This window comes from Phocoena sinus, chromosome 1 (genome assembly GCF_008692025.1).
Source record: "Phocoena sinus isolate mPhoSin1 chromosome 1, mPhoSin1.pri, whole genome shotgun sequence".
In the NCBI taxonomy this organism is placed as follows: domain Eukaryota; kingdom Metazoa; phylum Chordata; class Mammalia; order Artiodactyla; family Phocoenidae; genus Phocoena; species Phocoena sinus.
The window spans coordinates 184,242,324-184,254,331 of NC_045763.1; the positions used below are offsets into that span (position 1 = coordinate 184,242,324).

The 12,008-nt window shown below is 42.7% G+C and overlaps 1 protein-coding gene and 1 non-coding gene across 4 annotated transcripts in view; one reads left to right on the forward strand and one right to left on the reverse strand.

Moving 5' to 3' along the window:
* CAMSAP2 (calmodulin regulated spectrin associated protein family member 2) overlaps positions 1-12,008 on the forward strand; it is a 98,945-nt gene that overhangs the window by 43,838 nt on the left and 43,099 nt on the right. The gene's annotated exons all lie outside the window — the stretch shown is intronic.
* Positions 7,445-7,589, reverse strand: LOC116745357. Its single transcript, XR_004347402.1, has one exon. It is a non-coding gene; the product is annotated as a small nucleolar RNA SNORA62/SNORA6 family (small nucleolar RNA).

Sequence of the window (12,008 nt, forward strand, 5' to 3'; positions counted from 1 at the left end):
ATTTTTATGAAAGATATTTTTCTTCTAATTTCTTTGTCTGGTTTCAGAATCAGAGTAATACCGACCTTACATGTTGAGTTGCAAAATGTTCTTTCCTCTTCTGTTTTCTGAAAGACTTCGTCTAAGATTGGCATTGTTTCTTCCTTAAGTGTTTGATAGAATTCACCAGTGAACCATCAGGGCTTGATGTTTTCTTTGCGGGAAAGTTTTAAAATTACAACTTCATTAAAAAAAGTAGGTTTAGGGCTTCCCTGGTGGCACAGTGGTTGAGAGTCTGCCTGCTAATGCAGGGGACACGGGTTCGGGCCCTGGTCTGGGGGGATCCCGCATGCCGCGGAGCGGCTGGGCCCGTGAGCCACGGCTACTGAGCCTGCGTCTCTGGAGCCTGTGCTCTGCAACAAGAGAGGCCGCGATAGTGAGAGGCCCGCGCAACGCGATGAAGAGTGGCCCCCGCTTGCCACAACTAGAGAAAGCCCTCGCACAGAAACGAAGACCCAACACAGCAAAAATAAATAACTAAACTCCTACCCCCAACATCAAAAAAAAAAAAAAAAAAAAAAAAAAAGTAGGTTTAGGTGGGTGGTGAATGCTATAAATGCTGTAAATTATATTTACAGCTATAATTTTTTTTTTGTTTCTTATGTCAGTTTTGGTTATTTTGTGTCTTTTCAAGGACTTTGTTTATTTCATCTAAACTTGTCAAATTTACTAGCACTAGGTTGTTCATAATATTCCCTTATTATCCTTTTAATATCTGTAGAACCTGTGGTGATGCCCCCTTTTTCTTTTCTGATATTATTAATTTGTGTAGGGGTTTATCAAGTCTATTAATCTTTTCCAAGAACTAGCTTTCATTTCATTATTTTCTTTTTGCTTTTTTACTGTTTCATTAATCTCTGCTCTTAGTTTTATTGTTTCCTTTCTTCTCCTTATTTTGATTTAATTTGCTCCTCTTTTTCTAGCTTTTTAAGGATGGAATCATAGGTAATTGATTTAAAAGTATTCTTTTCTGTTATAAACACTGAAAGCCAAAAGTTGCCCTCTAAGCTCTGCTTTAGCTGCAACCTGCAAATTTTGACATGGAGTCAAAAACCAATGAATGTTGTTCATTACCGTTCAGTTCAAAATATTTTCTGAATTCCCTGGTGATTTCTTCTTTGCCTCATAGAAATTCAGATGATTTGATTTCCAAGTACCTAGATGTTTTCCAGATACCTTTTTTTTTTTATTATTGATTTCTAATTTACATCTGTTGTGGTTAGAGAACATATTTTGTATGATTTCAGTCCTTTTAGATATGTTGAGACTGTTTTATGCCTCAGCATTTGAATCTGTCTTGGTGGGTGTTTACGTATACTTGAAAGGAACTGTTCTTTGGTATCGCGTTCCGTAAACATCAGGTCGTTTTGCCCGATGCTTTTCAAGTCTTCCATACCCCTTCTGATTTTCTGTTCAGTTGTTCTACTGATTCTTGAAAAAGAAGTATTAAGAACTTCAACTAATTGTGGATTTCTCTGTTTCTCTTCTTAATTCTGTTTTTCTTCATATATCAATATTTTGGCTTCTTTCAAGATTTCCCCTTTTTTCAGAAGTTTGACTATGAGATGCCTATGTGCATTTTTCTTTATGTATATTCTGCAAAGGGCTCACTTAAATTTTTGGTTCTATGGGTTGAAATCTTTCATTAATAATGGAAAAACCTTGGGGTTTTTTTGGTTGTATGACCAGTTTATCTATTTATCTGTTTATCATAAACTATATAAAACATAGAACTTACCATTTTAGAGAGTACAGTCCAGTGGCATTAAGTACAGTGCTGTGCAGTCATCGCCATCACTTAGCTCCAGAACTTTCCACCGCACACCTGAAAGCCTATGCCCATCAACAGTTACTCCCGAACCTCCCCACCCCATTGCCACAGCCCACAGCAACCATTAGTCTCCTTTCTGTCTCTGTGGATTTGTTCGTTCTGGACATTTTATATGAAAGGACTCATACGATATGTGGCCTCCTTTTGATTGGCTCCTTCACTTTGCATAATACTTTCAAGGTTCTTCTAGGCACGTAGCCATACTTCATTCCTTTTTATTGCCAACAAGCATTCTGTTGTAGGGGTAGAACACATTCTGTTTATCCATTCATAAATTGATGGACATTTAGGTTGTTTCTACTTTTTGGTTACTATGAACAACGCTGCTATGAATATTCATTTGCAAGTTTTTGTTGGAATACCTGTTTTCAGTTCTCTAGGGTGTGTCATGAGAGGACTGGTTCTCCCAGTCAGCGTTACACTGTGTTTCTTACATGCTCATTCGTGGGCAGGCACTTCTCTGTTGATCACCTAATGTGTGTTAATACAGAGCTAAACCATCGGAACACGTAGAGTCCAGCAGGAGGGACAGACAGGGAAGAGGCACCTGCTTCATGGTACCTGCTGCTGCTATAGGTGCTGGGGAACCTCCCAGAGACGCACCTAAGCCTAATCTAGTCAGAGGTGGGGAGTAGCGATCAGGGAAAGCTTTCTGGGTGGTGCCATGTTTAGTCCAAGACCTAAAGAAATGAGTAGAAATTAGCTTAGATTTTTTTCTCATGAGTTAAAAATAGTCAACTGAAGATTATATACAAAAGCCCAAGAACTAAGATGTGCATTTTATCCACTGCCCGACAAGTCCTTGTGAGATCCTTAAGGCTTGGCATTTTTCTGTATGTGTGTACAGGTGCACACGTGCGTGTGCTCGTCCGTTTCGGGCTGAGCACGCTTGGTAGGAAGTGGATAACCCTGTGTGTACAGGTATCTCTGAGCCCACCGCCTCCTGTCGCCGCTTGGAGAGCCTGACATGCCACTGAGAGCTGGAGCGGTCTGTTACATTTCTAGACTTTTTCCTGTGCTGTCCATCGAAGGTGTGTTCTGGGGCAGCTACCACCTATAGTTATTATTTCCTTAAACACCTTCACCGACGTTTACCTTTCGTATAAGCTGGTTAGGTTAAGAATTCAGTTAATACTGACCAAAAATAAACTGCTTCTTACTTTAACTGTGCCACTACAGCCTTCTTTTTAAGAGTGCGAACTTTAGTTAGAGCTTTAAACGTTCATAAGAAAGGTAAGTTAAACTGGGAAAGTTCAGCCACCTATGATGTTGACTCATTTAGTACCTCAGTGTAATCTATTTAGCAGGCCCCTAAAAGAGTAAGTGAGATAGTTTCTGTTGGATGTTCAATGTGTAGCTCAAGCTGACGTGTTTACACTTATAAAAGTGTTAACAGTCATAATCTCAAGTAATCAGTGTCTTAAGAGCTTTATTGGGACTCAGCAATAAAAAGGAACAACCGATGGGTAAATATAGCAGCTTGTATGAATCTCCATGGAATACGCTGAGTAAAAAATGCCAACCCCCAAAGTTTCGTAGTGTGTGATAGCATCCGTGTAACACTCTTGAAAGGACAAAATTGTAAAAACAGAGAACAGATTAGTGTTGCCAGGGTCTGAGGAGAGGGAGGGGCAGGAGGGAAGTAGATGTGGCTGTAAGAGGCCAACAGGAGGGACCCTTGGGATGGACAGGTTCTGCAGTTTAATTGTGTCAGTGCAGTCTCCTGGGTGTGACATTACGCTGTGCTTTTACAAGATGTTACCGTTGGGGGAAACCAAGTAAAGGGTACGTGGCGTCTCTGTGTTAACTTCTGACAATCGCATGTGAACCTGTAATTATTTCAAAATAAAAAGCTTGATTTAAAAGAAGTTTATGAAGGATGGACATTTAAGATTGAAAGGAAATGCTGCAGTTTGGAGCAGAAATGGTTTGTGCCCTTTGGCAAACGCGTCTCTGCTGACGAGGCAGAGTGGTGTGCTGGAGCCCTTTGTCGCTAGAGCAGGACAGGCTCGGGTGGCAGCAAATAGCTGTCTGCCTTTGGACTGCTTCTGAAACTCTCTGCGGTCCAGCTTCTTGTCTGTGTAAGGAACGACACTGTTGTCTACCTTCCACAGTTGTGAGGGTGAATTAGAGTAGGCCGGGGAAGCGTCTAATGTAGTACTTGACCTGTGATAAGAGGTCAGTAAATTTTAGCAATTGTGATCGGTTTCTGTTGCCCTGTTTCTCTTCCTAGGTCTTTTGTAAACTGAATATTAGTATGTGAATTAATTCAAAATAATATATTTACATACTTATTGTTATAAAAATGGTTACTTAATGTGTGGTAAAGCAAAATAGTAACTAAAAGAAATAAAATTTATTTTCACTTTAGGTCCTAAAATTTCTTAGGAGTGGCACTGTTTCTGGAAGGGGTGCCGCAGAGAAGCCGGCGTCATCTGGATGGCACTGATGCCAGGACAGTTTTCCGACCTCTTTGCTCTGTGTACTGACGAATCGTTTAGGGGGCTTATATGTAACCTCAGTTGAAGGCCTTTTATTCTTTAAGCCTTTTTCTTGATTTTATATATATTTTCTTTTTGGCTTATTGAAAACTCCTCAGTTTCTGTATCTAATTGTAGCAACAGGACTGGCAAGTATCGCTTCATTAGAACTTCATTAAGGCCGTACATTCTCCTGTACCCATCTGATGACTTGTTTAATGGACAGATACACATTTGGAATGCATTCCTTGTGTGGTATGGTTTGGGGAGAAAGCCACCAACAATTACCTAGGAATTAAGAAGGTAAACAGAAACCGCTTATTCTGTGCATGTATCAGCAGCTCCTGTTTTAGCTAGACAGCATTTAAAGCTTGCTCTGTAAACGTAATTTTGTGGGATAAGAATATCAATACAAGATTCAGAGTAAAATCTTTTTCTTTTTTTGTCGGTACGCCGGCCTCTCACTGTTGTGGCCCCTCCCGTTGCGGAATACAGGCTCCGGACGCGCAGGCTCAGCGGCCATGGCTCACGGGCCCAGCCGCTCCGCGGCATGTGGGACCTTCCCGGACCGGGGCACGAACCCGCGTCCCCTGCATCGGCAGGCGGACTCTCAACCACTGCGCCACCAGGGAAGCCCGAGTAAAATCTTTTGACATGAACGCTATGACATGAATAGGTGATATGTTATACTCTTGATTAAATCTTATCATGTCCCGTTACTGGTGATTCTAAGTTTGACCACTTTTCCCTTTGTAACCGGGGGCGTTATGTGGAGTGATACTTCGACACTTGTTGCACATTGTGTTTCCCAGTGATACACCACCTAGCGGTTTTGGCATCTCTGGGTGATCTGTGCCTGAATGAATTACTGCAGGGGTGGTTGGAATATGGTGATTTAAGAATTCTCTCATTCCTTTTATATTTCTTACCTGGCATTGTTCTGTGAAGAAAAGCTTTCTCATCCACCTTTCCCCTTTAGTGATTATCACTGTGGACTCATGGGTTCATCTTGGTTTTGATTACTTGTGTTATGATTCATTCTTGTTTTTAATCTTTTGTGTATTCACGTGGGCCCATATTTGGCCAATGGGACCCCCCAGTAGGCTGACTCCTGTATCCTTTTAACAGCTCCCCAGCAGTCTTTGAATACTTTTTTCTTTCTGACCCAACTAGCTATTCCAGGCTCACTTTGTGCTTTTCCTGTCTCTGACTTGGAATCAGCCATTCTCTAAAGAGCCTGGGGTTTATTTTAATGTGGAGATGTTATTTAGAAACCAGGATCTGGGCACAGGTATATTTATTGTGTTACTGCTTCTAGGCTAGGAGAGATGTACACGTAGGATAATGAGCTCTTAGGGCAACCTCCAGTCCAAAACTGACACCACAGCCTTCTCTCCTGTTTCATTCTTCAGAGGGGCATCTGCCCAGGGCCCTTTCCCGAGGGCAGCCCCGGCCGAGTGCAGTCTTGGCTGGGGACAGCTGCACTGCTTCCCGGGTCCACCTCTGCTGGCTGAGATCCACGTCCATCTGTGTCATCATCCACCAGCCAGCCTCTAATTAGAAAGCACGCAGCATGTCCACACTTGCTTCTGTGCACTTCTCCCTGCGCACTGGGGCAGCTTCCAGCCCGGTGGAAGCCGGGCTCTCCAGGTTACCTCCTGGTCACAAAGCTGCAGATCTTGCGAGTGGTCTACCCCAGCCCTGTTCTTGACGTAAACCGTGTTGTTGTTAGGGCACGAAATGCCCGTACTGTTGTTGTCAGCCCACTCTGCAGTTGAGGGTAGTGAAGCATAAAGAAATGGAGGGCTTTGCCCAGGGTTACGTAGGAGGTGTAGAGTCAAGGCTGAGCGCAGGCACTCTGCTTGCTCATCACATAGGTTCACGTAGAGAAGCAGTGAAAGAGGAGACCCTGGAAGGGTGGTGGGCCCCGGGAAGCCCCTGACGGCCTCGGGTTGTGGAGTGATGTCATTGTCAGTCTGTCGTGCTGAGGGCCTTTGGGGGCAGGATTCCTGTTAGGATGCTATTCTGGGGCCCCTCTGACGTTTGGGGCCAGGAAATTTGTGATTTTTGATGATGAGCCAGATTCAGAGCCACTGCTGTAAACCATTTCCTGTGTTTACCGTATTTATTTGCTACCAATGTGCAGTCCCTGTCTGCGTCCGCCCGGTGCAGCCTCAGGCAAACATCCTTAACTTGCCAGTTGAGGTTAAATATAGTCCAGGGGAAGTGATGGAGCTGCTCAGGAGACATCATTTCTTTCATTGGTCTGGGACTTGCAATTTGATAGACGTTTGGGCTGCACTGTTTCTTGCACGTATTCCTTTTGTAATAAAGCTTGATGTCGGTTTGGTTCAACATTATCTTGGAAACAGTTCTCCATTGGGTGTGTGATTATCAGATTCACCAAACGCAAATGACAGAATGTAAGCCAGATGCTCCTGCCGCCCTGACGGACACGGATTAAAGAGAACTCTCGACTGCTTTATTGTGTGTCCTACGGTATGTTTTCAATTTAGGCAGAGTTAAAATGGCAGCTAAATAAGTATCACTGTGCTTAATAGTTCCATGCTGGTAATCGTACTTTTTAACTTTCTCTCTTTACCCCATTCACATGTCTAACCAGATGCGTCCAAATAAAATCGACGTATCACTTTTGTGTGGTCACAAGCAAATGTCATTCATGTTAAGAGTTTGAGTCTCACGGACATCACCTCCCTTGCCAAGGCGCCCAGTTCCACCGTTCCGTCTGGTGTAGCAGAACGACGCTGGCCCGCTTTGGTCCTGACTGTGTTTACTACAGGTTGAATACAGCATCATTATGACTGGAACAGCCATGCCTGGATCCTCCTGTAGGTTACAACTAAACTCTTTGCTGTCTCAGTGATAGTCTGCCTCTGTTTTTTTTTTTTTTTTGGCCGCCTCTCATGGCACGTGGGATCTCAGTTCCCCGACCAGGGATCGAAGCCATGCTCCCTGCAGTGGAAGCGTGGAGTCTTAACCACTGGACCGCCAGGGAAGTCCTGCCTTTGTTTTTAAGGCCAGTGCTTTTTGCTCCTTGGACCAGCCTACCTTTCTTTTTCTTTTTTTTTTTTACATTTGTAGCAAGTATTACTATCAAACCCCACTCATTGGGCCAAAGACCCTTGTGATGTTAGCAAAAAACTTGCCCCTCACGTAGCACACTACCTACACTTGTGAGTCCAGCCTACTTTTGATAGCCTGAATTTTTGATACGCTAAGATTTTCTTATCATATAAGGGGACCGACATTATGCTTGGAAATAAATTGTTTTTCTGGAAAATTTCTATTCTCACACCAACTATAGAAATCTGTCGCTAAGATTCTAGCTACTAAAATAACAGTATCTAAGAAAGATCGTAAATAATAATCTTTTAAAGTAAACTATATATACCTTTTATCCAGGTTAGTTGGAGCCTTAAGAAAGTGAACCTAAAAAAAAAAGAAAGTGAACTTAAATATCTGTGGGAGGAAAATAGAATTAACTTAGCGTATTTATTTATTTTACTTTTTGTCATCAATTCATATATAGATGTTTCCTGCTTAACGTTATGTAGAAAACAAACTTATGGTAGTAAGCAAATGTTAATTTATTTTTTAATAATATCTAAAATACTTCACTGTCCAGAAAGATAAGTGTCCCTTCACCTTGAAGTCCTTCTGAAGATACTTTGCAAACACATGGATATAGCTAACTGCCTGACTTAGACCTAAACGGTCGTTTTTGAGGTGTTTACACTGGAAGAGGGTCAGCAGAGCGTCATAAATCCATCTGATCTCTTGGGGGGCTAACGACTTGAGGTATGATCGGCACACCATACAGTTCACGCATTCCAAGCGTAGAGTGCAATGGTTTTGGTATATTCAGAGTTGTGTAAGCACTGCCACAATCCATTTTAGAAAACAACATTGTTTGCCAGGTTCACACATGTTGTGGCCTATGTCAGGCTTTGTTCCGTTTTATTGCCGAATTATATTCCATTCAGAATATCGTGGCTGTATCATTTTCGCTTATCCTGTCCTCAGTTGATGGACGTCTGGCTTGTTTCCACCTTTTTGGCTCTTACAAATAATGCCACTCTGAATATTTGTGTACAGATTTTGCGTGGACACGTGTTTTGTTTCTCTTGGGTATACTGAACGTAAAAGCAGAGCTGCTGGGGCAGACTCTTTGAGAAAGTGCCAGACTCTTGTACAGTGGCTGCACTATTTAACATTCCCGCCAGCGGGGCACGAGGGCTCCCATCTCTCCACATCCTTGCCAGTGGTTGTTATTATCTGACTTCTTAAATTATAGCCTTCCTGGTGGGAAGTGGTATCTCAGTAGGGCTTTAAGTGCTGTTTTCCTTGTATCTCCATGTAAATGAAGGGTAAATGAAAATTTTGGTGAACTCGTTTATATAAATAAATGATGTGTAAAATATTATTTTCTGAATCGGAATTAACTTTGACGAACTGTAGCGTGATGTGTATATGCTGTTGTGTGCCACTTTAGCAGAATAATCCCAATTCTTCCTGTTCGTGTCCGTCTGTTAAGTCTGTTCCCTCCCGTGTCCCTCTAGGAGGGCTTGGACACGGTTGGTGCACTGGCCACTGCGCCACAGGCCTGAGTTCAGTTTAGGAAATATTTTCTTAGTCCTACGTCTGATAAAAGAATAAAAAAGCCATGAAATAGTAGAACTTGGATGTTATTAATCTGTGAGGCTCATTAATAGCCTTCTTACCTACAACACTTCGATGCTCTTCTTTATTTAATAGGCTTAACCTTCATTTCTGATACCTAAATGTAAATCATTTTTGTCTAGACTCCACTGGTCGGAGATAACAAAAATGTAACCTGTAACCCAGATCTAGAAGCTAGTAGAGGCCTCAGTGAGTTCCCGGGCCTCCTTGTCCTTGCCTTTTTCACTAAAATGCAGGGGACCTTCCTGCTTTCCTTCCGCACTAGCCTTTCTGCTGCTGCTCCTGGGTGGCGGGCTCTGCACTGCCTCCGCGGTGCCCAGCCCTGGGGTCTGCAGGCTGCTGCTGGGCCGTGTGAGCTCCGCACCTCCCGGCTCTGTAACCTCGGACGGGTGGCTCCGTTCTCTCATCTGTGAAACAGGTTTAATAAGAGCGCACCTCAGGGCGCTGTGTTATCAAGTGAGTTGACACAAATGCGGGAAACATTGCCTGGAGCGTAACACTCAGTGCTAGCTGCCGTTATTGTTATTCTGACCTTAATGCTTTGGGTAAACAATTAAATGCGTGTATTTTATTTAGAGACATAAATCGTTCCAAATGGATTGATTGTAGCCTACAGCTTAGTTTTCACTGTCGATGCTTTCTAGATTCATTATGTATATAGTTTCTGTTATATATAATTTCTAAATTTACTTCTACCTCATAAAGTTAAGGGGTAAAAAAAAAAAATCATAATAAAATTTGAAGGTTCTCAGTTTAAAAGTGGGTGGACATGTTATGGAAATATCTGTAAACACGGTAGTGGAATTTGTTTAAGTCTGTTTTTAAATTTAGGAAGTGAAGTAATCAGTGAGATGAGCTTTGTTCTGAAAATGTATTACTAATTATACTTAGTGTTTACTATCCTCTAAGTTTTGAAGTAAACTATAGATTTTATATGTATTTTTTGCATATTATAACGTGGTCATTTCTAAGTAAGTTTTATTTTTATTCATTCCTTTTCCCTTCCTGTTATATATATATATATATATATATATATATATATATATATATTCTATGTATATTCAAGGTGTATGCGTACATACACTTGTGTCTGTCCATTCATGTGTGTATATTTATTTTGAGCATTGTTATAGTATGGCGTTGTTTCTTCTACTCAACATTGTATTCTGCACATTTCCCCTATCCTTAAAGAGCTTAGCATGGCAGAAGTTGTTAATTGTGCTTGTAACGTTGCTTCCTTTCTTGTTATATACAATTCTGTAACCGTCAGTTTCATTCCTACAGCTCCGTTTTCTCTCTTAAATTGTACCTGTAGAATAAATTGCCAAGAGAAAAGAGTCTTAGTGAAGAGGAGGTGGATGGTCTTACAGCTCCTGAGATGTTTTCCCACATGTTTGTTCAAAAGAGTTATGCTTCGTAATGCTGTAAATACTGATTACTCAGACTTTGCCCTCAAAACCTTGTGCTGGGAACAAAGATGAGAAAGACGGGACCCCGCTCCCTAGGGCTCGAGTGAATAGAGAGAGGACACAGAAATCACCTGAGTGGAAGGGCGCGCTGCGGTTGATCCCGTGTCCACTCTGAGTCTGAAGAAGGAACTGGGGTCTCTCTCTGGACAGTAGCCGCCCGAACAAGAGGGAGAATGTGAAAACATGACTTGAGGTGCAAATAATGATGCTGAGTTTTCCTTCTTGCATGTGATGACTGTTTACCATTTCCAGAACATATTTCTTGCCTAACTATTGGTACGTGACTTAGCTTCTGCCAACCGCACTACGCAATAGGAGGAGTGCGTGGGTTTGGACAAACTATTTAATTTCTGGAGCTTCAGCTTCCTCACGTTAAAAACATAAACGATGCTTCCTTCAGAGCTTTAAGGGTTATAACAAATGTATATTATCTCCAGCCTCACTTCCGCAAAGATTGGAACTGGAAGAGCTCGTATGTTAATAAAGCCCTCAGCACAGCACCTGGAGTCACCGTTGGTTTTCCGATTGCCGTAATCAGGCATTCCGCTTCAGACAGAGCACCTGCCTTCCTGTAAACGCCGCTAAGTTTTCAGTACGCTGGTCCGCCACGTCCAAGTCAGAACCCGCTTCCTCAGCCTCCAGAGTCAAGCTAGCTCTTCGCCCTTTACAGTGAGCAGTAGGCCAGCTCCTTTCCTTCCTTTAGCCCGTGCTCGCTGTCAGGTACCGTGTGAGGTGTAGGGAGTGCGAAGATGCTCAGACAGTGCCCTTGCCCTTGGGGTCTCGCTGTCTCACCAGGGAGATGGTGCCTGTCCTGCAGCCGGACAGTCTATGGTCCTCAGCCAGCTTCTCGTTAGCCTCATCCGGGGAGCTTCTTACAGATACTGTTTTCCGTGCCCTGCTTCAGATAATGAAGTCAGAATTCAGTGCACGTGGCACTAAACCTGTTGTGCTCATCATTTCACAATATCTGTGTGTCCAGTCTTCAGCTCACACAGCGTGGTATTTCAGTTACATCGCAATAAAACTCAAAGAAGAAAAGAATTTCATGCAAGTATAAATAGTATACTCACTCTGTAGGCAGAATGATCCATCTTGATTGGAAACGGGGTCGGAAAGAGGGTGACAGTCAGACCAACAACAGGACTCGGTCTGCAGTGTGAGGCGGCGACAGCAGGGAGGGCACGGGAGCTTGAAGCCTGGCGACGGGTTTGCGGAGCAGCAAACACTCTTCTGAGGCTGTTCTAAACGGAATGTAGATTGGGGGAAGGAAACGTGGGTTGTAAAACTGGATTGATAGGGAGGGGCCTTAGACTTTATTATACAGAAGATGAGGTAGACTTTAGGGGAGCATGATATGATGACGTCTCTGATATGATGACGTCTCTGACATGATGACGTCTCTGATGTGGAAAAATAACTAGTCCCTAGTTGATAACATCTTCAAAAATAAATTCCACGTGGATTTAAAGTATCGTTAACAGAAAAAGT